This window comes from Pleurodeles waltl, chromosome 4_2 (assembly GCF_031143425.1).
Source record: "Pleurodeles waltl isolate 20211129_DDA chromosome 4_2, aPleWal1.hap1.20221129, whole genome shotgun sequence".
Classification (NCBI taxonomy): Eukaryota; Metazoa; Chordata; class Amphibia; order Caudata; family Salamandridae; genus Pleurodeles; species Pleurodeles waltl.
This window is the reverse complement of record NC_090443.1, coordinates 609,872,653-609,900,308: the sequence shown is the minus strand read 5'-3', so window position 1 is coordinate 609,900,308 and position 27,656 is coordinate 609,872,653. Positions and strand designations below refer to the sequence as shown.

Here is a 27,656-nt window from a genome sequence, read left to right as displayed (position 1 = left end):
AGGTACGTACCCACAGCTTACACAGAACACAAATCATAATCCGAAATTTGGCCTGTATGACTGTTGAGGCAAGGCCTAGGTATGTGTGACACAGTTAAAAATTAAGCCATGTGGGCCCCTGACATGGCGGCTGTCTGACCTGTAAAGTGGGACAATGGGATGTGATGTAACTGCGCTGGTGTTGTACACCGACGCGGTAGGCGGTCGAAGACCGCGGCGCAATTCTGCATTGGTTAACATTGGACCCTATGGGTCGGAGGAGCCAATGACGATGTACGCCGGAGGTGACGGTACGCACCGCCGCGGATGTGACCGCCATTTTCTATCTGTTCAATCACTTGATACCTGATCATCGACAGGAGAGGACCTACACTGCAAGTGCTGCTGTGACCTCAGTCTGGAAGAGACAATGGCTCGTGCGTCTGGGGAAAGGGCCCCTGCCTTCACATCGGAGGAGTTGGAGAAACTCGTGGATGGGGTCCTCTCCCAGTACACGCTACTCTACGGTCCTCCAGACAAACAGGTAAGCACACTGGGAGAATGCTGTATGGGCTATGCCTGTGTGGAATGGGGTGGATGAAAGATGGGGGGGGAGATTGAGGCGTGCATGAAACGAAGGTGAGTGCATGTGCCACATGGCAAGGGTAGGGATGGGGGCTAATGACTGTGACGGTGCAGTTGGCAATAACTTTTCTTTTCCCCCTGTACAATTCATGTACGTCAGCGCCCACCAGAAAAAGGATATTTGGCGTGCCATCACCAAGGAAGTCCGGACCCTGGTGGTCCACCACAGACGGAGCCCCCACTGCCGTAAGAGATGGGAGGACATTCGCCGCTGGAGCAAGAAGACGGCGGAGGCCCAGCTGGGGATGGCCTCCCAACATGGGAGGGGTGCCCGTCGCACCATGACCCCCCTGATGTTCAGGATCCTGGCGGTGGCGTTCCCTGAGTTGGATGGGCGCTTGAGGGCATCACAGCAGCCACAAGGGGGTGAGTACACTCTCATTCTGTTGATTTTGCGCGCAGTGGAGGTGTCTGGGTGGGGGAGGTGGGCTGTGGGTTTCCCTAGGCCAGGGCGAGTGTGCTAGTTAGGTCCGCTTGTTCTGGCAGACCCTGTGGCACCCCACCCCACATGTGAACAGTGCCAAGTTCACCTAGTCAGGCTCCTGTGTCATCCATGTGTGCAGATGTCGGCCATTGCCTTGTAGGCCATGTCCCAGGGATTGAACAGTGGAGCCCAAGTGCGCGCCGTAGTGCAGGGGGCTTCTGTGTCTGTCGTGTCGGCCAACGATAGCGGTAATGCATGCACTCAACATGTCTTTCTTCTGTCGTCCCCCCACTTTTTGTGGTCTCCCTGTTCTTGTGTGCATTAGCATCATCAGGCGGAGGAGCAGTGGCACCGGAGCAGGAGGGAGCTGCATCCCACATGGCCCTGGAGGGTGAGACTACGGACTCGGAGTTCACCAGTGGGACGGAGGGCGAGGGGAGCTCCACGGCGGGGACAGGAGCTGACACCAGTGACACGGACTCGTCCTCTGATGGGAGCTCCCTTGTGGTGGCGGCAACATCTGTGCCCCCCGCATCTACAGGTACAGCCGCCACCCCCCCTACCAGGACCGCCCTCCCAGCAGCCCCTCAGCCTTTGCCCCGTGCCCGCTCACCCAGGAGGGTGGGCATCCCCTTCGCCCCAGGCACCTCAGGCCCTGCCCCAGTCACCCCTGCTGCCCTCAGTGAAGCGGCCATTGACCTCCTCAGGTCCCACACTGTTGGGCAGTCTTCCATTGTGAATGCCATCCAGGGTGTAGAAAGGCAGTTGCAACAAACAAATGCATTCCTGGAGGGTATTCATTCTGGGCCGGGGGACCTTCAGCAAGCTTTTCAGACTCTGGCCTCAGCACTGATGGCAGCCATTGTCCCTGTCTCTAGCCTCCCCCCTCCAACTTCCTCCACCCAGACCCAATCCCCTGTACCTCAGCCTATCCCAAGCACACCTTCAGACCAGCATGCACACACATCAACACACAAGGGAAGCTCAGGCAAACATAAGCCACAGGCACTCACGCAAGCATCACACACATGCAGACACACCAACATCCACTGCCTCCACTGTATCCCCAACCTCCTCCTCTCCCTCCTCCCTCCCGGTCTCGTCTCCACTCACACCTGCATGCACTACATCTACAGCCACTACTTCCATCACCAGCACACACATCACCACACCCCGCTCACGTGCAGTCACCACCCCCACTACCATTCACACTTCCCCTGTGTCCTCTACCAGTGTGTCTGTGACGCCCCCTCCCAAGATACACAAACGCAGGCACACACCCACCCAACAGCCATCCACCTCACGACAGCCTCCAGCGCATGCACCTTCACCCAAAGTCACCAAACAAACACCTCCTACAACCACTACCTCTTCCTCCACTCCCAAATCTCCTCCAGCTACCCGTCCCAGTGTTCCCAAGAAACTTTTCCTGGCCAACCTTGAGCTCTTTCCCTCACCTCCCCCACCCCATCCGTCTCCTAGGGCCTGACTCTCCAGGTCCCAACCTAGCACCTCAGCCACAACATCTCCGGGACCAGTGGTGCCTGTAGTCACCGGAATCTGGAGTGCACCGGCCACCAGAGCAGCCAGTGTGGCACGGAGCCACAGCATGGACAGTCCCCCACCTGTCAAGCATCAAAAGTTGGCCAGTGCCCGGCGGGAGAGGGGGAAGACTCCAGCCACTAAAGCCGCTCCCAGGGGTACAGGTGGGAGTGTGGAGTCAGCTGCGACACCTTCCAAGGTGGGGAAGGCCCACAAGAAAGTCAGCAAGTCTGGGAAGAGCAGCACGGCGGAGAAGACCGCCATCATCCCCGCTGCCCAGGAGGCCACCGCCATCATCCCCGCTGCCCAGGAGCCCACCGCCATTACCAGCCCTGCTGCCCAGGAGGCCACCGCCAGCACCATCCCCGCTGCCCAGGAGGCCACCGCCATCATCCCCGCTGCCCAGGAGGCCACCGCCACCCGCCCAGCTGCCCAGGAGGCCACCACCATCATCCCCGCTGCCCAGGAGGCCACCGCCAGCACCAGCCCTGCTGCCCAGGAGGCCAGCACCAGCCCGCTGCCCAGGAGGCCACCGCCATCATCTGCGCTGCCCAGGAGGCCACCGCCACCCGCCCAGCTGCCCAGGAGGCCACCAACATCATCCCCGCTGCCCAAGAGGCCACCGCAAGCACCAGCCCTGCTGCCCAGGAGGCCACCGCCAGCACCAGCCCCGCTGCCCAGGAGGCCGCCGCCATCATCCTCGCTGCCCAGGAGGCCACCACCAGCACCAGCCCTGCTGCCCAGGAGGCCACCGCCAGCACCAGCCCAGCTGCCCAGGAGGCCACCGCCAGCACCAGCCCTGCTGGGCCAGACAGGACCGCCAGCACCAGCCCTGCTGGGCCATGAAGGACCGCCAGCACCAGCCCCGCTGGGCCAGACAGGACCGTCAGCACCAGCCCCGCTGGGCCATGAAAGACCGCCAGCACCAGCCCCGCTGGGCCAGACAGAACCGCCAGCACCAGCCCCGCTGGGCCAGACATGACCGGCAGCAGCTGAGTCACTGCAAAGGACCCCTCCGCCACAAGCACCGCTGAACAGGGCACTGCCGCCACAAGCACCGCTGAACAGGGCGCCGCCGCAACAAGCACCGCTGTCAATGACACCGCTGCAACAAGCACCGCTGGCCCATGAGCGCCAAGGGCACTGACGCTACTGAGTCCGTCACAAGCAGGATGAAGCACTCTGGGCACAAAGCCCCCTCCAGAACCAGTGGAGAATCACATCCACTACCTCTGTCCTTGGCAGGATGAAGCACTCTGGGCACAAAGCCCCCTCCAGAACCAGTGGAGACTGTTATCCACTTGAGAGACTGTGGCTTTGCACTCCCCAAGATGGAACAGTGGGCAAACCACCCACTTGTGAGACTTGAGAGACTGTGGCTTTGCACTCCCCAGGATGGAACAGTGGGAAAACCACCCACTTGTGAGACTTGAGAAACTGTGGCTTTGCACTTCCCAGGATGGAACAGTGGGCAACCCACCCACTGTAGAGACTTGAGAGACTGTGGCTTTGCACTCCCCAGGATGGAACAGTGGGCAACCCACCCACTGTAGAGACTTGAGAGACTGTGGCTTTGCACTCCCCAGGATGGAACAGCGGGCATGTGGCCCCCTCGTGGATTTGGCGTTGTGCACTCAACCGGCTGAGGTGCCCCCCCCTTTCCCTTCCCCCTGAGGTGCCTGTTTTATTGCTATCTGATGCCCATGCAGTGTTCTCTCCATCATTTCGGGGACTGAGTGTGGGCCTCGCCCATACCGTGTGGGCCCAGTGTTCCACAGACTTCAATGGAGCACTACCTGGACTACTATTCTTGGTGTATATTTTGTTTATAGTGTATATATATATATATATTTTTGCGTACTGGATTTTAATATATTACAATGGTTACACTCATTTCCTTTAGTCCTTGCATTCTTCCCAGGGGTTTGGGGGCCGTAACTGTTATTTATCATGCTGTATTAGTGTGTGTGTGTTGTCGTAGGTGAGGGTGGGGCTGGGGGTGTTGCGTGTGTGTGTCCCTGTTTTTTCCCTTCCACCTCCCCTGTGTCGTAAGTGCAGTACTCACCGAGATCATCGCCGCCGGTGTTCGTGCTCCTGGTAGAGGAGCAAGAAGATAAGGGCTGGCAGGATGTGGAGTTCGAGTTCCATGGCGTCCGGATTCCTCGTGAGGTGTGTAGAGGTGAGCGTTTTCCCTTCGAAGTCCTATTTCCGCCGTGTTTTTGTTCGCGGTGAATCTGCCCCGGAAAAGGTGGTGTATTGGTAGGTTGTGATACTGTGGGCGGTACATTGTCTTCCGCCTGTCTGTTGGCGGTGACCGCCAAGCTGTTTGTTTGTACCGCCGTGGCGGTCGGAGTGTTAAAGTGGCTGTCTTTGTTGGCGGTTTCCGCTACGGTCGTGATTCCAATTTTTTTTCCGCTGGCCTGTTGGCAGTCTTACCGCCACTTTAACACCGACCGCCAGGGTTGTAATGACCACCATAATGAGCTAATGACTCTTTTGCAGCATTTCTACGTTAGTAGAATACTGCTGATTTGCTCTCTATTTACTACATGTGGGACTGGGAAGAAAAGAGAGAAAGTGACCATATCCACTTCATTTGTGAAAAGACATCCACAGCTGCAGACTTCTTCTTGTCTAGCTCTGAGCTCTTGACCGAAAACCTGAAGGATTTAGTGGGAGCTCACACATGATGTCTTTAGGGGACCCACAGGGGATCAGCATCCTATCTTTTCCCACCGTACATTTTTTTTAAACCAGCTAAACATCTGTGTCTCAGGATGAAAACTTTGATCAATGTGACCTATTTGGCAACCTGACACCAGGTTCCTTCGTGATTGAATTGAAATGTCCTGTTCAGCTGCAAACTTTGACTTTCAATTGGCACTGTGTGATTTCTTAGCACATTTAATCTCAAGCGTCTATGGTACCTGTTCTTTATTTGATTTTGATCACTTGTATGTATTTTTTGCCTATTATTTTGTTCTTTATGTTCCCAGAATTGTTTCTGGAATTTGACTGTTGTTTCTTTATCTTTAATGTTGTTTTGCACAGCTTGCAATTAACAGATGTTTCTCTACAGACCTACGGGTCGCTTGCACCATAGCTACAAGGAGTTGATGAAAGATTCTCTAAGGACTATGCTTTAAGCTAAACAGAGAGTTTTGGTTATGTTTTTAGGATAACCTCTTCCAAAATAATAATCCACTTTCTGAAAGTGCCCTTTGCGTACTTTTGTGGCTTGACCTGCATTACAAAGTGAACCTCAGAGGAAAGTCATAAAATACTTTTTAACAGCAAATCAAACTACAATGCTGAGAAAAAATATAGAATTCTAAGAAATACACCACGTGTATTAAAAAATATAAGACTTTACCAGGAAAATAAATAATGAGAAATGAAGACAAGTAAAACAACATGAAAACTGTTAATTTATCCTTATTGGACACCAGGAAAAAGTAGCAAATTTGGATTCTCAGTTGAAAGAAAGGATCCAGCCAGATATGTCCTTCAGACAGACCACAATGTCTAAGGCATTTACTTCAATTTGATTCACATTGCTCTTCGGATAGGAACATTGCAGACACGTTCCAAACACTTATCAAGGTTATCGCACAGTTCAGACATTGAAGGGTGTGCTCCACATTACTGAGCTCTTTCTCTGCAAAACAGTTAAAGCTATCCTATAATCCTCCAGAATAGTTATATGTTACCCCGCAATCCACGTGTCAGCCACCACTCCTCCCAGGTCAAAAGGACTGTCCCTGGTTTTACAGGACCCTTTAGAACTCAACTAATGGGTATTTAGGAATGTTTTTCAGCATGCAGTCCTCTTGGTTTAGGGTTCTCTGTATCTGGCACCTTGTACTCGGCCCAGGCCCTCTGCAATAACCCTGTGAATAAGATCATGGAACTGGCTTTCCTAGTTCAGGAGCATGTCCTGGGCGCAGAGATTAAGTAATGGATAAGAATCGTTGTTCCACTGTTGGGTGGCATGCAGAGCCTGCTTCTAGGGGCCAGAAAGGATCCTTCTTCTGTAATCTGAGGTTCTTAATGAACCAAACAGTGAATTATGAAGCTGGAGCTAGCACAATAGTGACTGGTTATGCTAACTCAACCTGTAAAATGTTCCTTCTTACTCCACTTCCACTTATACTACAGAGTGATGCTGGTCCTGAGCCTCATGGGCCCAAAACCCAGACAGAATTCTCCATAACCTAACATATGATATGGCACAAGAAAGCTCTGAGGCTAAGGTGCTCTTCTCACCCTAGCTCCTCCCACGATAAAGCAGGTCAGACTAGTCTAATCAAACCGATTCCCACACCATCTGTGAGCACTATGCCAGGAAGTATTGTTAGGCAGAGTAGTAGCTTGGTCCGCAAAGGCCCTCTCATGAAAAGAACCATCCTATTCAGTTTCATGGGTCTAAACAGTGCTCATGGGCCACTGCCATCTTCCCTTCCTCACTGATGCGTGTTCCCTTTGACACAGAGCAGCAGATGTCTTTTCGGAATTCTGTTAAGAGGCATGAATTGACATTGGCTCTGCCAAGCCGAGGTGTAAAGCAAGCCTAAGAAGGCCTCAATCGAAATATGCTTCTCGTCTGGTCAATCATGTTGGATAAAACTCATAGTAGTTAATTTCTCAGAACATTTTAAAAAGTAAAATAGGTATATGAAATTTAAGTAAGTAGCCTGGGTACACTGGGGGTGTGGCTAGCCACTTAACATGGCGGATTGCCTTTCTTGCCGCTCCCGATGGCACCTAGGATGCTCAATTATCCACCACCATCCTTGTCACTGCACCTATCCTGCAGGTGCATGATTGTCCACATTAGCCCTCCTCGCCCCCAGGGACTGGAAACTCATCTGCCAGAACTGCTTATCCGCCACGTGTCGATGCTGCAGGGCCTGGGTGATCAAAGAGCAGTGGTGCCTAGGCCCGGCCAGTACACCAAGGCCTCGCTCTTATTCCCTGGAACCCTTTGGACCATCATTCCCAGACTACCTTGCCGCAGGCGGCTGGAAAATGCGCTGACCCCCAAGGGACAATATGGCTGCCATCCAAGCCTGCGCATCTGCGTGAGGCGGGCGGCACAGTACAACAAAGCCTCTCCCCCATTACATCTGATGGCGTGGAGTCCCTTGGAAGCCCGAGGCACACCCTTCTTCGGACCCCTTCAAGCTGACTACCCTAGACTGCCTTGCTGCGACATGGCTAGAGAGAGTGCTGACCCCCTGAGGGACGATACCTGTGTTGTCAGAGCCTGCGATTTGGTGCTTGGCGGGTGGCGGCATCAGGGCAAGAGCCTGGAGGTCATTTGAAAATAAGCAGTTGGACACACTACCCTGGACTTACACAAAGAGGTGGGTGTAGCGCTATACTCCTTAGGAGCATGCCCAGTCCATCACGGATGCTTTGCAGCCTGCTGGTACTTCCCCTGAAATACTAACATACCCGAGCTCTGTGGGCAGGCTGGCTTCCGGGTAATCAGCATCAACCGGCGCATCCCTCGAGTCTTGGCACACAGCGTCTGGTCCCTTCAGACTCATTAGAGGCTTTCTGTCAGCCCCTGCGGAAGCGCTGGCCTGCCCCCTCCCTTTTTGTTAACCCACTAATGCGGCCAGCCAGACTTTACTTCTTATCCTCAGCTAACTTCTGTGTGGCAGCAGGTATATGATCGTCCAAAACAATTACTGCAAACAACCTCATTAGGGCGAGAGGCCATGTCCTGCTAAGTTGCGTCCACCGCCCAGCAAGCCATGAGACCCTTATAGTCAGTTTGTCCCAGTAGACAGTTCATACCATCTTGGGCTCTAATTGCTGGCCTGGCCATCCGCCTCACCCTTTTGCCATCTACTTGGAACTGTTCACCCAGCATAGGGACCCCACAGGCGCTGGTGCCCGGTCCCCAGATCGCTCTGCCCATACCTTCCTATTAGATAGCTGTGGTACCCCCAGGTGATGGACTTGGTCAATCCTCTCATGTAGGACTTTGCACTGATCAACAACAAACCCACCAAGACACCTCCTACGTGACACTGGGCGCAATACCTCAAGGAAATCTTCAATACTGCTCTACTGCCTGGGACACAGGTCGCTATGGGTAGCACTAAGAACAAGAAGTAGGCCACCTGTCCAGCCATGACAGCTCCCAATCAGGGCTTGTTCAGTCCGACGGATCCCTGGACCGCACAGGAGTGGACTGTATCCCCCCTACATCACACAGCGCAGGACCAGATAAACTGCATATAATCCTACAGTAAATCTGGGATTCCAGAAGCCACCATAGAAAACCCTATAGGGGCGCTAGCATCGGACTTGGGTCTTCTCCGCAACGATCATTGCAAGCTGTCCATCAGAGTTAAAGTAGCAGAAGCAGACCTTGCGACCACAACAGGCAGCCCACACATCAGAAATAAAGACCCTGCGTTTACAATTGCATCTGTTACATGCCAGGCCTGAAGATGTGGAGGGTGAGCAAGGCACAATAACGTCTGCATAATTGAACTGCCCTAGGAAATAGAGGGGCACAATGACACACAGTTCATTGAAAATTGGCTGAAACCCAAGATTGCACTACAAGGGCCATCAAACCTGTTCACAGTTGAAAGGGCACAGAGAGAATGCCCCAGTCGTTGTTGACAACACCCATGGGTCCCTCTTCATAATTGTACTCTGGAAGTCCAGGGTAAGCAATTGTTGTTTCTCACAGCGAAGAGACAACTCTGAGCAGAGGGCTTACCTTATGCCCTAATGTTTCCACTGCACTTGCAAGTAGCACATGAGCAATGGATGCTGTTCTTTAATACCCCTGAATCAGTATGGGACTGGTTGGAAACTCACTATCCAAATGCTTCTCACCCATTATCTTCAGAAAACACATGCAGCCTTCGTAACAGCCCCTGCTCCGATAGGGGAACTCTGGACAAACTCCATCTCATGCGTCTCCCTCTCCCCCAACAGGCCCTGGAGGAGAGACGAGCTGTGCTAGCCACTGTGACTTCATCCTGACAGCACACTGTCCTGAGGAGAGGTCGGTATAGGTGCACAGAGAGCGCCCACCTTTGATGCAAGTCTGACTATAAGGGGACGCTCCCTCTCCAGGATACCAGAGGCCACTACCCTCTGTTGTTAGGGTCCTCCCCAGGTATTCCCTTGGTAAAGGTAGGCCCCTCCTTCACCCTTTTCTAGTGTTATTATTTATGCAGCGCTCACGAAGCATATGCAACAGGGATCCAACGCCCTTATGAATGCCCAGAGACCTTCCAGAGCTCAATTTCAAGGGCAGAAACATGTCGGCTACTTCCTTTAGATAGGTGACCTTGTGAGTCATTACTCTCACACCGGTTCCCCAGTCCTTTTTAATCACACCACACAGAACCCTCTATTAAAATTCACACGGGTATCTGAGTAGGTGTTTTTATTTCCTAACATAGCTGGATCCCTTTTCCAGAAATTAAATTGATTTACGCACTCCCTCCTGTTCTTTTAACAGTGAGGTTGAGTCCGCCCAGGTGGCACTGTCCTACCTGGGTGGGGCTAGGTGGTCATATGATGAAGCATGACACTATATAGTGTGTGAGACCACCTGGTCCGTAAAGGAAATCCCCCTTCCAGACCACACACCACACCACAGGTCACCCACATTTCGCCTCTAGTTGAGGGTCACGAGTGGTCTAGTGTTACAATTGATACACTACCGACCTACCTTCGTTACAAGAACCACGTACTCTCAGTTGTGATTTAGTATTCATCCTGACAGCACCAACCCCTTCCCCACAGCCCCAACTCAGCTCCTCCAGCAGTGCGACCTCTGACTCAAACATGAGCATGCGGCTCAATCCCGCAGTGACCCCACAAACTTCTGACACTGTAATTTGATCTCTATCCATGTCATCAGTACCCCGGAAGTTCAGCGTCATCGCTGGAGGGCCAAGCTGATAATCACGATCCCCCTGACTATCTGAAACCCATGTATTGTATCTACTGTTTCCTTAGCTATGTCCTAATGTGCTATACCTTTTAGCTCCACTGTCTCATTCCTGTGGCATCCCGAGGGACTGTGATCTCCGTTTGTCACTATGCCTGCTATAGTCTCTTTAATGTCGCTGGCTCTACTGGCAAACCCCCACAGCTATTGCTGCAGTTCATGCTTAGCTCTGATAAGTTTGTTTGTTTTAAGGTCAAACAAATGGTTCTCGCTGGACCTTGTACTGGGATTCAACTGTTGGTTATTTACCGTCTGTCATGCAATGCATACTCCGGGTGAGGGGTAAGTGGGGATGGGGCAGGGTTCCATATCTTATGCTTTTTACTTGCTTTAAACATACCAACATTAACAAATCACTATAAAATTATAACATGGAATGTCAGGAGTATGGGCTCAGCTCACAAGCGGCCTCCTCAAGGCCCACATAGTATGTTTGCAGGAGACACATCTTTCCTCTGCTGAGGCCCTCACACTCCATCGGAAACGCAGGGGCAGCTGTTTCCCACAGCCTTTTCGGCTTTTGCATGCGGCGCAACAATATGAGTGCAGGCTTGAATGCCATTTGGGGCCATAGTTGCTGAGCTAGATGCAAATGGCTGTTATGTGTTCATACAAGGTGACCTGGAGGGCAGACTACTGGTGCTGGGTAGCGGTTACGCCTCAAACATGGAACAAGAGCTCTTTTTATCACCCCTCTCCTCCGTACTAGCAGTTTGATCCCATTTGCCGTGGTTGATCGAAGATGATTTCAATGCGGTTTTAGACACCCTCCTCGATTGATCTCACCCCCCCCTTTTCAGCCCCCCATCATTTAAACAAGCAAGGGCACTGTAATGATGTAACATGGCTCCATGCCAGAACACTGGGCATGGAACCAGCTTGTTCTGAGGTTCTGTCATGCAGGGTTCTCTGCATGACAGTTGATATGCTGGCTGTTGGTTGAGGCTGTAATAAATACCTCCTACCATATATCTTCATCTGGTGTGGATTCACTTTATTACACTGGCGACGCTTGGGCGGAGAAAGGAACACAGAGGAAGGGACAGCCTCAACAACAACAAAGAAGGAAGAGCTTGGATTATTTAAGAGAAAAACGGAGATAACTTACAGAGACGTGCTGGGAGAGGTTCGAGCGTCTTGCAGCATGTTCTAGCGGAGAAAAGTGTGAAATTGCGGTTGTAGGGGCTTTGTGGAAAGCTGTTTGAGCATTTACTGAGGATCAAAGTGGTCTCTGTATGCTTCACGACGTCAGAAGGTCAGTGAGCAATTGGAAAAGGACTGAAAGCTGTGGGAATTGTTGGCGGCCATCTTGAGTGTGGTGGAAGGAGAAAAACAAGCCAGATTGACTGAAGAAAATAGACTGAATGTTTGGTTGCGGCCATTTTGAGTGAGGAAAACGATCCGAGATTGCTCAAAGAGAAAGCAAGCCCAACTGCCTGAAGAAAACGGACCAAATGTTTCGTGGCGGCCATCTTAGATGAGGAAGAAGGAATTTTTTTATTTTTTAAATTTTTTTATTTTTACAGCGCAATTGTTGGAGGAAATCGAAGAAGAACATCGACAGTCTATTGGAAGTTGAAACTTAGACGGAGACTGGATAAGGATCACTATATTGATTTGTGGTCACGGGAATATACATTTCTTTGGAAACTTTATTGCACTTGTGGAATACAAGTATTGGGCGTTGTAAAATGAATTAAACTGAAAAGGTCGTCTCTGCGGTGACAAACACACCTGAAGACCCGTGTTTGATATAGCGGCATCGTGCTGGGACATACAGTGACTGGCACACCTTTTGGACTTTAAGTACTTTTAGCAACTAGTAGGGTTTGGAATATATTGTGGGGAAGAAGTGTTTTACACCTCTTGTGAGTATGCAGAATGTTACGGCGCCGCCGTTTTTCTTGTCAGATCCAGGAGAACCGGTTATTAAGTGGAAGAAATGGAAAAAGATTTTTGAGAATTATGCCAGGGTGTGTGGTACGAATTTGAGTGGTGAAAGGAAGCAGGCACTTTTGTTACATTGTTTAGGGGGTGAAGGACAGGAGGTGTTGGAAAATCTACCTCCATTGTCGCAAGCTGATCAGAGGGGGTTGAATGAATATGAAATATGTGCAAGACAACTAGATTTACATTACTTGCCAAAGATTAGTACTATTATGGAAAGGTACCATTTTGGTTTGCGGGAGCAAGGGAAAGAGGAGAGTGTTGAAGAATATATTACGGCTTTACGGAAGTTGGCTTCAAGTTGTAAATTTGGGGCGTTGGTAGAAGAAAGGATTAGAGATCAGTTTGTGCTGAGGCGTTGCAGTGATAAAGTGAGGGAAGAACTCTGGCTAAAGGACGAGCCACCGTTGGATGAGGTTGTTAGTATTGCAAAAAGGGTAGAGCATATGTTAAAGTGTGTTGGAGAACTAAGTAAAGCACATAAAGAAGACAAGGTCAGTGTAAAAGCACAAGAAGTGGAGTGTCAAGTCATACAAAAAGATGAGAAGGAAAAAAAGTATGAGGGTGTCCGTGAGAAAGGTGTTGTAATAGAAAATAGCGCAGGAAAGACACAGGGGAATAGGAGGTTTGCAACACCTTTTCAAGGAAATTGCTACAGATGTGGAAGATTTGGACACATGGCTAATGCAAGTGAGTGTCCTGCTAATAGGATTACTTGTAATGTTTGCGGAAAAAGAGGACATTTTGGAAAAAATTGTAGGATGAGGAATAGGAGAGATTCTAGATCAGAAATAAAGGAAGTCAGTTTTCAAGTTAGTGAGAGTGAGAGTGAGGTGGAACATCCCTCTGAGTGGGTTTTGGTGGGGAATGTTAGAATCAAAAGGAAATTTGATTCATGCTCTCACATCACGTTTCTCTCAAAGGATTTTTTTATGAAGAATTTTCAAGGAAGGAAGAAACTGTTCAAAACTAATATTAAACCTACGGGTTATGGTGGGTTGCCAATTAAGTTATTAGGTTATTTTGATGACTGCATTGAGTACAATGGTAGGTTCACTGATGCTAGGATTTATGTTGCTGAGAGGGGTGATAATTTGTTGAGCTGGAGTCATCAAGCACGCTTGGGTGTCATTCTCAATCCTAATGCACATCCATCTGTTCAGGTACAATCGATTGAGGGTGACGAAAACAAGTTTGTGAGAGCTTTTGGTGAATTGTTCAGTGACACCATGGGGTGTTTAAAGGGGTACATTCACCATATTAAGTTGAAACAGGGCGCAGTACCAGTTGTGGCAAAAGTTAGACGCATTCCCATTTGTGTCCAAGACGCTGTACAAAAAGAGATAGATAAATTGTTGTCCACTGGTGTTATACAGCCTGTAGAGGCAACGGAGTGGTTAGCTCCCATTGTTGTGGCACGTAAACCAAATAATGAAATCCGTCTATGTGTGGATCTTCGTGCCTTAAATAAAGAAGTGGTGGTTGACAAGTTCCCACTTCCCAATATTGAGGAATTAGTATCATCGTTGGATGGTGCTTGCTATTTTACCACTCTGGATATGGCATCAGCATACCATCAGGTTCCGTTGAGTAAAGAGTGTCAAGAATTAACGGCTTTTATTACGCCAATGGGGGCCTTCAAGTTTTTGCGTATGCCGTTTGGGCTGGTTTCTGCGGCCTCAGTATTCCAGAGGATTATGGAAGATCTTTTTAAAGGCATTTCAGGCGTAAAGTGCTACCAGGATTATGTATTATATGTGGGAGAAACGTGAGAGAACATGATGAAAGGGTGCATGCTGTGCTTAAAAGGATGCTTGATGCTGGGTTATCTCTTAGGCGAAGCAAATGTAAATTTGGAGTCACTGAACTGGACTATTTGGGTCATCATATTTCACGGCAGGGGGTGAGTCCTAAAAAGGATTTGGTGGACACTATCGAAATGTTAAAAGAACCGTGTACAAAAGATGAGGTTTCTTCATTCTTAGGTATGGCAGAATTTTATAACAAATTTATACGAAATTTTGCAGATAAGACAGTAAATCTAAGGAAGTTGATGTGTAAGAATGCAGAGTTTGTTTGGACGGAAGAGTGTGGTACAGAATTTAAACAAGTAAAAAATGATCTCAGGAATGCACCAAACTTACAAGCTTTTGTACCTGGGAATCCCACTTTCATTGTTACTGATGCGAGTATAAAGGGGCTGGGTGCTCTTCTTTTTCAGATCAGGAAGGGCCAAGAGGTGCTAATAGCTTGTGCTTCAAGATGCTTGAAAGGGGCAGAGATATGTTATTCTGTTATAGAGAAGGAAGCGTTGGCAATATTCTGGGCCATAAACAAGTTCAGAAAATTTGTGTGGGGATCTTCTTTCGTAGTCAGGTCTGATCATAAACCCCTGAAAGAAATTTTTGAGAAGAAGGGTTTGGACTCGATTTCCTCGAGGATCAAGAGATGGGTCATTTCCTTACAGGAGTATAACTTCATGTTTGAATACATTCCGGGAAAGACAAATGTAACGGCAGACTGTCTGTCGAGATTGGTGGAGGTGGTAGAGAATGATAAATCTCAGGATGAAAATGATCAATGTGATGCTGAGTGTGGCATAAGAGTTTGTGATGTTACGCTGGGGGCTGTAAAGGAAGATGAATGGAGGGATGAGTTGCAAAAGGATAGTGAATTGTGTTCTGTGATGTCTCTTTTGGATCAGCATAAGTCTCGAAGTCTGGTTAAACCTTGGTCGTTAGTTGCGAATGAGTTAGCCGTTGTTGATGGTGTTCTAATGAGGGGCACAAGAATGATTCCCCCATTGAGTTTGAGAGAAGTCATCGTGAACATGGCTCATGAAGGGCATACGGGCATTTCTAAAACCAAAGAGCGCATCCGTCAGGATTTCTGGTGGCCTGGATTAGATTTGATGGTGGAACGTACTGTTAGGGAGTGTACACCTTGTCAAGCTAGTGATAAGGTACTCAAACCAAGATGTTCACCTATGGTTTGTAGAAGTTTACCAAAAAGTCCATGGGATGAATTAGCTATCGATATTGTGGGGCCATTGCATGGAGAACATCAGACTCCTTACCTGTTGGTGTTGCTGGATTTGTATTCACGGTGGGTGGAGGTGAGTTTGGTGAGAGAGATCACTTCTCAATCTGTGATCAGTTTTTTAGAATCTGTGTTCAAACGCAAGAGTTTTCCTAACTCTATTCTTTCCGACAATGGTCCGCAGTTCTGTTCTGCTCAGATGGAGGAGTATTTTGTAAAATGTGGAATTGTACATAAAAAAAAAATGCGTTATATCATCCAGAGGCGAATGGTGCTTTGGAGAGATTTAACAGGACTTTAAAGGAGAGTATACAATTAGCAAAGGTAAACTGTTTAGATTGGAGAAAAGAACTGCAGGGTCGTATAACAGCGCACAGGTACACTCCTCATGCATCAACGGGGAAGACTCCTTTTGAACTGCTCAGGGGAAGGTCTCCAAATACTTGTTTGTGTCCTGGCTGGATGGTTGCTGGGAAGGGTTTGAAAAACAATGGTATTGGGGAATGGAGAGACAAAGAAGTGTCTCTGCAAAGCAAAAGGAAGATTTATGTTGATAAAAGGAATAATGCAAAAGTTACAAATTTTGAGGTTGGAGATAAAGTAAAGGTCAAAGCTCCTGTTGGGTGTCACAATTGGTCAAAATATACCTCTCCAAAAACTATCATTAAGCTGTTTAAAAATGCTGTCAAGACGGATGATGGTCGCATCAGGAATCATAGTCGTGTAGCACATTTTGGGGGGTGTGGTGTGGCCGACAGGAGAGATGATACTTCTTATCGTTTTCCCTCTGACATTGATTTAAGGTCTGATAATACTCGTAGGAGTGTCAGAACACGCAGGTTTCCTTTACATTTGCGTGATTTTGTGTAGTTCTTTCTACTCTCTTTTTCTTTCTGTTCAAATGAGATTTTTGTTCTCATGTTATTTCTGTTCTAATGTAAAGAGGAAGAAGTGTAATGATGTAACATGGCTCCATGCCAGAACACTGGGCATGGAACCAGCTTGTTCTGAGGTTCTGTCATGCAGGGTTCTCTGCATGACAGTTGATATGCTGGCTGTTGGTTGAGGCTGTAATAAATACCTCCTACCATATATCTTCATCTGGTGTGGATTCACTTTATTACAGGCACTACGAGACTGGGCACTGGAGTAGTACCCATCAGATCCTTGGAGTTGGATGTGGGGGTATGGGAACACTCATATTCCCCGCCACACAAATTACACTCCCGACTGGACTGTATCTTTTGCCTCTCATACTTCCTGGCGAACATATCCAACTCAATATTTCTGAGCAAAACAGTGTCTGACCATAACCCCTGGAAATAACCATGTCCTGGGGCCGAATCACCCCCCCCAAGCCCCCACATGGCACCTACAACCTAACCAACTGGAGGAAGCAGTATTCAGAGGCACTCTGGCCACTGCCATCACTGACTATTTTGTAGATAATGCTGGTACTGCCTTCTCAGCCCTAGTGGAGTGGGAGGCGTTTAAAGTGATTTCCATGACAGCCAGGGCATGGAAATCAATCTGATGCGATATAACACAAGTTATGACACAAATGGTAGTATTAGAAGAATTAGTGGCCCACAATGACTTACGAGCAGATGAACTAAGAGAATGCTGCCTTCAATATGCAGAACGTTTTGAACTCCTGAGGGTCATGGACTACAATAGTTACACGCAAACGATACAAGCAGAGGTTGACAAATCAGGAGTTCTGTTGGCACGTATGATCTGACCACCACTGTCCCCAAACCCCATCTTATCCCCAATACCCATCCTATCGATTTGTTCACCTGGGGACAAAACATACAGGATGCAGAATGACATTAACACAGCGTTTAGGGATTATGATGCACATTTATATGGCTGCAACCCAGATGACGTCCTCTTGCAGGCCACTATCCCTACTTTCAACTGAATACAAATATTAAGCATGCTTTTGGAAAATAGGTCGCTCCATCTGTTTCCTGATATAATTCACACAGACCAGGATGGCTTCATCCCACATTGTAGTACTTCATTAACCACCCAACGTCAATACCAAGTGATGGAGGCTGCTGGATGCCTCTCTCTCAACCACCAGCAGGCACTTGACACTCTAGGAAGGGAATACATGTTTGCCACCTTAGCTAAATTCGGTATCTCAGGCCTACATTCAGTGGGTTAAGCTCTTATATAACGATCCTAGAGAAATGGCAAGGATGGGTTCCCACATATCCAACACTCACTATCTTCCGTGGGACTCAGCAGGGATGCCCCGTATTCCCGCTCCTTTTAGAACTGGCAATGCAACCAATAGCACAGAGCATTAGGCAGATGGCAGGCAACTGTTGTATACCGCAGGGACACCAACACCATGCTATTTTTCTGTATGCGGATGACATAACATTATTTGTATGTGACATGACCAGGTACTTGCCACCCTGCTCCAACTATTTGCAGAACTCTCTAGCCTTTAAGTTAACTCCAACAAATCCCATGCATTCTCCTTCCAAGAACGCATGCTGGGGGACATAATAGCACTTGGCATAAGTCACATCCTAATAGCCCCATACTCTTTCCCCTATTTTGGCATATAAATATATAGATCATCAACAGACTTACTAGATGGCAAAGTGACTAAGTCAATCACTTCTCTCTTCTCACAAATTCGGGTCTGGATCACTTTACCTCTTTCAGCAGCAGGATTAGCGCTCTCCAAGATGGTAACTCTGCCATGCATGTTATATTTTTTCATTAATCTACCAGTGCCTCCAGCTTATTTTTGTCAACTTAATATCCTACTTATTGACTTGATATGAGGCACAGGTAGATGTAAAGTGAGCTTGCCTAAGCTACAAATCCCACCAGGCGAGGGCGAAATGGGTGCCCCAGACCTCCAAGCCTGCTGCTACGCAGGCTAAATACAGTGGTTGTCATACTGGCTAGTGGGATTTCACCTGGCCGAAATAGATTATACCCAATAACTACGAATTGGTGCCCTGCATGCATTACTATTACTGGGGGTGCCCCCCATGTACCATTACACTTAAATAATGCGCTTAAATACTGGAAATAAACACTAAAATACACAGCTGCCCCCACACCCACTACACACCTAAAATACCATTGAGAGGGCTACTGACACAAATGGGCCTGATCACATCCCTAGGACTGAGACCTTGGGAAACTGCTGGGGTACATACACTGGAGGATCTGTTAGCTGACAGAGAACACCTGTCGCACCAGGAATTCACTCAGACTCATGTGGTACTGACTTCACTCTTCTCAATACATGCTAACATTTATTGATACGTACGCAAACACTGGGCACCAATGGGGACACAACCAGAGACACACTCCCTCATCCAGGCAGTATATGAAATGGCCACTGGCAGACTGTAAGAGTCTTATACCAGGTCCCGTTATCCCTTATTAGATGAAATGTAGGCAATGTTTTAGCGGCTTAGGCTGTCTAGAGGTAGCTGTAGCAGAGCAGCTTAGGCTGAGCTAGGAGACATGTAAAGCTCCTGCAATACCACTATAGTTACACAGTACTTATACACAATAAAAGACAATACACGGTGTTACCAAAAATAAAGGTACTTTATTTTAGTGACACAAGGCCAAAAATATCTTAGAGGCGATACTCCCTCTGGAGGTAAGTATTATACACAATATATACACTAGTAATCAAAATCAGGTAAGTAGACAGCCATAGAATAGTGCAAACAGTAGAAAATACAATAGATTGCAATGGGCCTAGGGGCAACACAAACCATATACTAAAATAGTGGACTACGAATGTCAAATTCCCCCCTAGGCAAGTGAAGTGTGTAGAGAGGCTCTGGGAGTGTAGGAAAACACCAAAGGTAAGTAAATTACTCCACCCCGGAGCCCAGGAAAGCAGGAGTAAAGTACAGCAAGTTTCCTCAGGACACACTACAAGTCGTGATAAAGGATTTTGCAAAAACCAAGCAAGACTGCAAGCAATAAACAATGGATTCCTGGACCTGAAGACCTGTGGAGAGAGGAGACCAAGTCCAGAAGTCGAAGAAGAGTCCAGGAAAGACAGGAGTCCCTGCCAACCTAGAAGAAGGTGCAAAAGTGGATTCTCAGGTAAGAAGAAGAATTCAGAAAAGCACCAAAGAAGATGGCTGCGGGTTCCTGCTTGGTGCGGGAGATATCCCACGTCGAGTTGTTGGATGCAGGCTGATTGTGTCACTGGATTCCACCAACAAGCCTCGGTTCAAGCAAGTACACAGTTTGTGTCAAAAAGGAGCTGCCTGGGCCCAGGAGAGGCCTGGGGTTCTCAACTTGGACTGAGGAGACAGAGGAGGCTCTCAGCACTTCAGAGAGCCCTCAGAAGACCAGGCAGCACCCACGCGAGTCCCACAACATGGGGACAAAGGAGATGCAAAGTGCAGTAGTTGCAGCACTACACTGGAAGGTCCCACACCGCAGGAGAACAACTCAGGGAGCTGTGCGTCACAGGATGGAGTGCTGGGGACCTGGGCTACGCTGTGCACAGAGAATTCTTGGAAGAAATGCACAGAAGCTCAAGGAGCTGCAGAAGAAGCGGTGCACAGGGGTACTGTCGAGGCAGGGGGATGCAAGCTCTTACCTCCTCCAGATTTGGACTGCTGGACCTTTGGACGGTCTGGGTCACTTCGGTCCACCACCTGTGTTCCAGGGAGCACCCTCGTCGTCAGGAGTGGAGTCCCAGAGTACTGATTGTTGTCACAGAAGGGTGCCTGCAGAAGGAGGGAAGAGACTCTGTCAACCCATGAGAGATTCCTTCAGTTCTTCTGGTGCAGGGTGAAGAAAAGCAGTTCTCAGAGCATGCACACCTTGGATATTGTTGCAAAAGCTGGCTGGAGCTGAAGTTGCAGGTCACAGGAGTCATCCTGTATACTTTGTTGCAGTTGCAGCAGTTCCTGGAGCAGTCTGTGGTTAATCCGATGGTCAGAAGCTGAAGCAGAGGAGTCCTGGAGGAATCTTGCAAACTGAATCTGAGGAAACACCTAGAGGAGAGACCATAAATAGCCCTGAGAGAGGGATTGGCTACCTACACAGGTATGCACCTATCAGGAGGGGTCTCTGACGTCACCTGCTTGCACTTGACACTCAGCGGTCTCCAGAGGGTCCCCACACCTTGGAATCCAAGATGGCTAACGCAAGGGACTCTCTGGAGGAGCTCTGGGCACCACCCCTGGGGTTGTGATGGACAGGGGAGTGGTCACTCCCTTTTCCTTTGTCCAGTTTCGCGCCAGAGCAGGGACTGGGGTCCCTGAACCGGTGTAGACTGGATTATGCAAGGAGGGCACCGTTTGTGCTCTTCAAAGCATTTCCAGAGGGTCTGGGAGGCTACCCCTCCCATGCCTGTAACACCTGTTTCCAATGGGAGAGGGTGTAATACCACTCTCCTAAAGGAAATTATTGTTCTGCCTTCCTGGGATTGAGCTGCTCAATCCCCAGGATGGCATAAACCTGTCTGTGAGGTGACAGCAGCTGGGGCTGCAGTGGAAACCTCAGAGAGCTGGTTTGGCAGTACTGGGGGTCCATGGTGGAGCCCCCAGGGTGCATGGGATTGGCCCACCAATACCAGATTTGGATTGGGGGGACAGTTCCATGATCTTAGACACCTCACATGGCCATATTCAAGGTTTCCATTGTGAAGCTACATATATGTATTGACATATATGTAGTGCATGCTTCTAATGGTATCCCCGTACTCACGAAGTCCGGGGAAATGGCCCTGGACAACGTGGGGGCACCTTTGCTAGTGCAAGGCTGCCCTCACACACAGTAACTTTGCACCCAGCCTTCAGTAAATGAAGGTTAGACATGTAAGTGACTTATAAGTTACTTAGTGCAGTGTAAAATGGCTGTGAAATAGTGTGTGCACTATTTCACTCAGGCTGCAGTGGCAGTCTTGATGAAATGGTGGCAAAAGAAATGGTGTAGCCCATAAGGATCTCCTGGAACCCCAATGCCCTGGGTACCTATGTACCATATACTAAGGACTTAGAGGGGCCCAGTGTGCCAATCAGAATTGGAATCTGGAATCACTAAACGTTAGTGAAAAAATTGGTAAGTAGAGAGAGCATAAGCACTGGAGTTCTGGTTAGCAGAACTTGAGTGACACAGTCAAGCATACTGACAGCATACATTGGCCACAAACTATGACACTGCGGTCCTGGCTAGCAGGATCCAAGTGAGGCAGGCAAAACACACTGACAAATAGGGTTTTAAACAATGAGCACTGGGGTCCTAGCTGCAGGATCCAAGTGAGACAGTAAAAACACACTGACAAACACTCACAAACAGGCCAACAATGGGGGTAACCATGCTAGAAAGAGGTTACATTCTCACAAAGACACTTGGTCACATGCCTGGATAAAGATCTTAGATCACATTTACACTTTTCTTTAACCCCTTTCATCGACCAATTAGAGGAGGATCTAGGTCGAGTCCTACATGACAAGGAATGGCATTTTCTAAACAAATAACCCAGCACAATCCCCCATAACTCCCGGTTTAAATTCTTTTAGTTCTCCCTACTTCTCAAGGCGTACTTCACACCTCAGAAACTGCACAAACTATTTCCCACAATATTCTCTGAGTGCCCTAGATACCAATAAGACCCCATGGATCTCATACATATTCTATGGGTTTTCCCCTCCTTAAGTACCTACTGGGCCGAGATCCACACTGCCCTTGCAAACCTGGTGGAAGCCCTCATCTGGAACACAGTGGAGCACTGTCTGTTAGGCCTGTACCCACACCCCAACCACTCCAAAACCTTCTTATGCTTCATAGGCCTGGCCCTTATACTAGCAAAGAGAAGATTACCAGGTCTTAGAAATCACCCAGAGCTCCACTTGTGAGTAGTTGGCAAGAGAAAGTTATACACAGGGGTACTGAAGAGAACCTTGTCCAACGAAGGGAGGAATATTGCGGGCTCTGGAAATGTTCCACAGCCTCAACCTGGGATGCACTTGTGGAATATGTCAAATCCCAGACCACCAATGAATAGGGACCTGAAAACATGACACGGAACACCCCCAGACATAAAATTCGAGCACCCCACCCCCTGCATTCCCTATGATTGTCTTCCAATGGCTATGACCGATCACTCCTTCTAAGCAGGCACATGCCCAATGATAGCCGCTGTAATTGATTTTCGCCCCTTGCTCCTCCTTCCCCCGCCCCATCCTGAAACTCTCCTATGTCACGGTTTCCTATTGCTTGCATGAGAGACAACTAGTTGGATGTAGGGTGGGTGGCAGGGGGACTTTTAGTTATTATTTCAATCTTTTAGGCACAGTTTTCTACTGCCTCGATTTATGCTCGACAATGATAATCCAACCTTAGACACATGAAGATGTACAAATCGCCTGTTACGAATTCTCTCTCTCTTGCTTACTGCAATCTGTAAAAAATATACTATGGTAATTGTTTCCGACTGTATGCGCCATCTTTTCAGGTATGACAAAACTTAATATAGTTTGTTTTAAAATAAAGTGACCCACGTATGTTAAATCAGATTACACATAGGATTTCATTTTGGTGCTGGTTGCACATTTCAAAATAGAGATAAACATTAATACCAACATGATATTTCTCTTAAACACCACGTTAGTGAGCAAGTACATTTAAAGAGAGAAGGTAGGGAGGACTGTGTGTCTTGCATTCATGCTGCCACAACCGTCCCTTCTTCAGCAAAGGGGACCTCCCTGCACTAAGAAAGCTGGATTACAAGAAGTGTGTTATTGCTTGAAACTCAAGTTGGAAAAATTGTTTTCCTTTGTTACTCCTTCGTCTAGGAAGACCAATGGACGCTGAGAACTAGGTGCCAGGAATTAGTAAACACAATTGTATTTCTTTATGGGAAGGCTTTCCCTTCCGAAAAGGTGCACGGATTCCCTCTCTATGGATTATATTGTTCAGAAAGTGTAGTGGAGTGCAGCAGTCATTGAAATTGTCCCAAGATGTATACGCGGAGGATTGCAAATTAAGAGAAAATAATAAAAGGGGAAACAAATGTGAGTATAAATGATTTTGCAATTGTTTTAATTTCCTAAACTTACTCAAGCATGAGGTATACAGAAAGGGCAATATGCTATCCTTGAAACTGGAGATGACCATCACCATTAAATGTAAATATCATATATTTACAAACGTAATGAATACAAGGTGTCTATTAAGCATGTGCCGTACTACATGCTAGTGAATTAGCAAAAGAAAAATGCAATGTGCACATATATACACGTATAGTTTACTCTTTGTATAGTTTTACTTTTTTTGACCTGATCTTGTCTACAGCCTCGGTGGGTTTTGGAAAACATGCACTGAGCCAGAACTGCATGGATAGCTAATCCATCATGACATTCAGGTAGTATCCATCCCCTTTTCTAGGTGCAGCACCACAGCTGCAGTACAGGTTCAGACCCACGTAATAGCTTCACAGTTCACACGTGGGTCAGCTTTCATGCACCATTGATGTTGGTGAGAGAACAGATGCACGCTGCTCTGATGGAGAAGCAGCATTCTGAAATCTCAGCCAACATCTCGTCAACGGAGTGCTGTTTGTCAGGAGTCCTACACTAAGGGGCCAATCCACATATACGCTTGCTTCTTTACTCATGTGTATATTTACTACTACACTTAAATGTAACTCTACACTTTTTTGCTGTTCACCATACCCAAGTGTAGATTTACACAGGTGTAAGCTATAAGGATATTGCAAGTCAATTATGTTTAGTTCTCTGACCACATGATAGAACAAGGATAGAGGTTGGGTTATTTTATAAACTCATGGATCTCCGAGGTTATGTGCAACATCCTAGACATTAAAAATAAAGGTATACTCAAGAGTTCATAGGTCAACACACCATAAATCAGTAAGTAAGTCGTTAGAAAAATATATTAGAAACACTTCAATGTAAGTCAGATTTAAAAAATGCTGTGGCTTAGAATGCACAGAAACATGCAGATAGATTGCATCCTTCCTGTAATGAACTATAGTATCCAAATAATAATCATATTATCATAAACATCTCCTTTCTGCTCATGATTGCTATTTTTAGAAAACAGATCAGAAGAAGCAACAGCTGGTTCTTATTTTCGATGTTAAAACAGCAGCTGTAATTCTGCTCTGTGACCTGCCCTTCACCTCGGTGCATTATGTTGTCAAAGCTCAACTGTAACAACTTCTTACACGTGACTATAAGCAGGACATCTCACCCGTAATAAGAACATTAGAGACAACTTTAATGCAGGGATTCCAGACGTCTGTTCATTGTATTAATAATAACGAAACTTTATGTAGACATGGTTATCCTTTAAACGTATACACAGAGATTAAAAAGCAGGGATGTTAAAACAATGTTAAAATGAATAGGAATTATAAACAATTAAGACTAGTCCCACAGTTTGAACTACTTCATTGGTTGTGGCTAGAGCCATGTGTCAATTATAGTTTCTTATTTAAGTCTTGTGTATTAATCTACAGTGTTTCCTCCTGTATGCCCCTGTGCCTAGAATCAATTTAGTTTTCGGCACGTGCATTACAGACAAAAGAAACGAACACAAAACAAACGGTGAATATTCAGAGCTGCAATTTTTCGGTCATTTAATACTACTAATTATTTCAGTCTGGTAACATCAGTCTATATTTCAAGTGGATAGTTTGGGGCTGCATCAGTAAATAGACTATTCTGAGCAGGTATTTTGTGGTTAAACCGGTAAATTTACTGAATGATCACAGCTGCTGTTTTGGGATCAGTAGTTTCATTGAGTATCCCAAGCGATACTCGGGTAGCACACGAAACACTTTACTAAATATTCAAAGCTGCTGTTTTGGAAGTGAAACCAACAAAGTTACTCAATGACACATTCTGGTTTGTGATGTAAAATAAATCAGTTTACTGAAGAGTAATCCAGATTCAGTATTGGGGATTGAATCAATAAACATGCTGAGTATTCCAAAGCGATTAGGCCAAACACATCAGTTTACTAAATAGTTTAAGCTGTTTTTAGGGCACAAATAATTACGTTTACTGCATTTTCTAAGCGTATAATTTGGGTCGACATCAAAGGTCCTGACCCATAATTTTTCCAGTCGCAAATCAGAGGCTTGACTAGAACATATTGTAATATAATTATGGCTATGTCATGGGGGTGAATGTGAGGGGCTTCTGTGTTTTTATATTAAACATTCTGTACATTACGTACACAAAAAATGTTCATGAATAAGTGAGCATAAGAAATCAAGTGACGTTTGTCTGGAAAATATGGTAACGTTCATTTGTACACATTATGCATTAGCAAAGGTGAACGTACGTGTATGTGTGAGTGCGTCGGTATTTGTACATTAAACAACATAACAATAGCATTGTTACAAAAAAGTGGGCATACACAATCAGGTGCAATTCTATACCAATTAACTATCATTCCCAAAGTAGGACCTTTTTTTGTGCAGTCTAGAACTGTGGTTCCCAACCTTTTGACTTCTGTGGACCCCCGCCTTATCAGTACTGGAACCCAGGGACCCTCAATGAATCATTATTGAAATCTGGGGACCTCCATGAGTCATTACTGAAAGCTTGGGACCTAATCTGTTAATATTATTATATTTTCTAAGCAGTTGTGGACTCCCTGAGGAGGCTTTGCGGACCCCCAGGGGTCCCCGGACCACAGGATGGGAACCACTGGTCTAGAATATGCGACAAGGCGATCGCGTACCTTTATATGTGCTCAGCACTTACCCTACACTGAAAGACAGAGGCGGTGCACCGGGTGCATGGCGGTACGATCAGTACACTTAGGACAATCTGCAGTTGCAACACGCCACCTTCCGAACATATCATTTTGTAAAGCGCTCTGACACCACATGCATGGTTTAGAAGCGCCATATCAAAGCCTGTAACTAAGTAAAAGGAAGACAAACACATTACAGTGTAATACTTCCCAGCAGTGCTTGAAATGGGACTATAGAAGTGCAGGTACTAAGTGCCACTTCTCAGTAGCAAGCAGGTACACAGTGCCTGCTTGCTACTGAGAAGTGGCTGGAAGCGTCCATTGTGTGCATTGTTCCTCTTCTGAGAAGAGCAGGTACTTTCCTTTTTAAATGATAAAGGTGCAGGTATTCAGTACCTGAAAATACCTGCACATTTAAAGCACGACATACCTCTTGCTTCATGCAAAACTGATGGCGACAGCAATGAAGGACACGCCACCCTGTCACACACTTTGAAGGTGAACTACCCTCAAAGTAAGGCAGGGAGAGGAATTCTTTTGGAGAGGCTACTCGGAGCAACTGTTGTCCCTGTGGGCTGTGATGCTTTGCAGGTCCTTCGATGTACCCATCCACACTACAGGCCCAAGAGACGCTAATGTGCCTTTGAGGTTTGCAGGTTTTGCAGTCAGTTCTGTGTGCACGTTATCAATCGCAGTTTCTTAACACGCTTCAGCCTTCAGGATCAATAAACATTTCTTTAAAAAGGCAACAGTGGCCTATGAAGGGGGCCAATGGCCATATTTTGTCAATTCCTTTGATGTTACGAATTCAAAGCGCGTGTGATGTTAATTTTGCTACTTCTGTGTGGTGAAAAAATGACAGTGGAGTGACGGTTATGCTCTCCTGAACACCTGGGTGAACAGAGGAGCTGTGAGGGGTTGAAGGACAGTGAAGAATACCCTGGCCTCCGTAATGTGCTACCATGAAACTCTACATAATGGAATGACCAGTGCTTAATTTGTGCTTGTTGTTTCCGGTGCTGAGCACCGGCACTTATTCCTGAGGTCTGGGGCTTATTCTTCTGCCTCAAGCATTTGCTGCGAGCAAAAGAAACATGGGAAAGACGGAGGAAGGGAAAAACGAAAAAGCGTCACAGAGGGAGAAATTAAAAAGCTGCAAGAGAGCTGAAGGGGCAGGGAGTGGCTTTATATTGATTGAGGAGGCCCGAGAGGGCTTCCGGACGACACCGCCCAGTATTCCCTGTTCACACATTTAATTGCAGCAGCCGTGTGTTTAAGAGGAGGGCTTTGGGCACCAGCACCTTTTTATTTACAAATTAAGCACTGGGAATGACAACG

The 27,656-nt window shown here is 47.3% G+C and overlaps 1 long non-coding RNA gene across 1 annotated transcript in view; it reads right to left on the bottom strand.

Moving 5' to 3' along the window:
- LOC138294191 (uncharacterized) overlaps positions 1-12,285 on the bottom strand; it is a 40,280-nt gene extending 27,995 nt beyond the window's left edge. Inside the window, exon 1 of the long non-coding RNA XR_011203255.1 lies at positions 11,692-12,285. This is a non-coding gene — a long non-coding RNA (uncharacterized lncRNA). The remainder of the gene's footprint in view (positions 1-11,691) is intronic.
- Between the last annotated feature and the right edge of the window lie 15,371 nt (positions 12,286-27,656).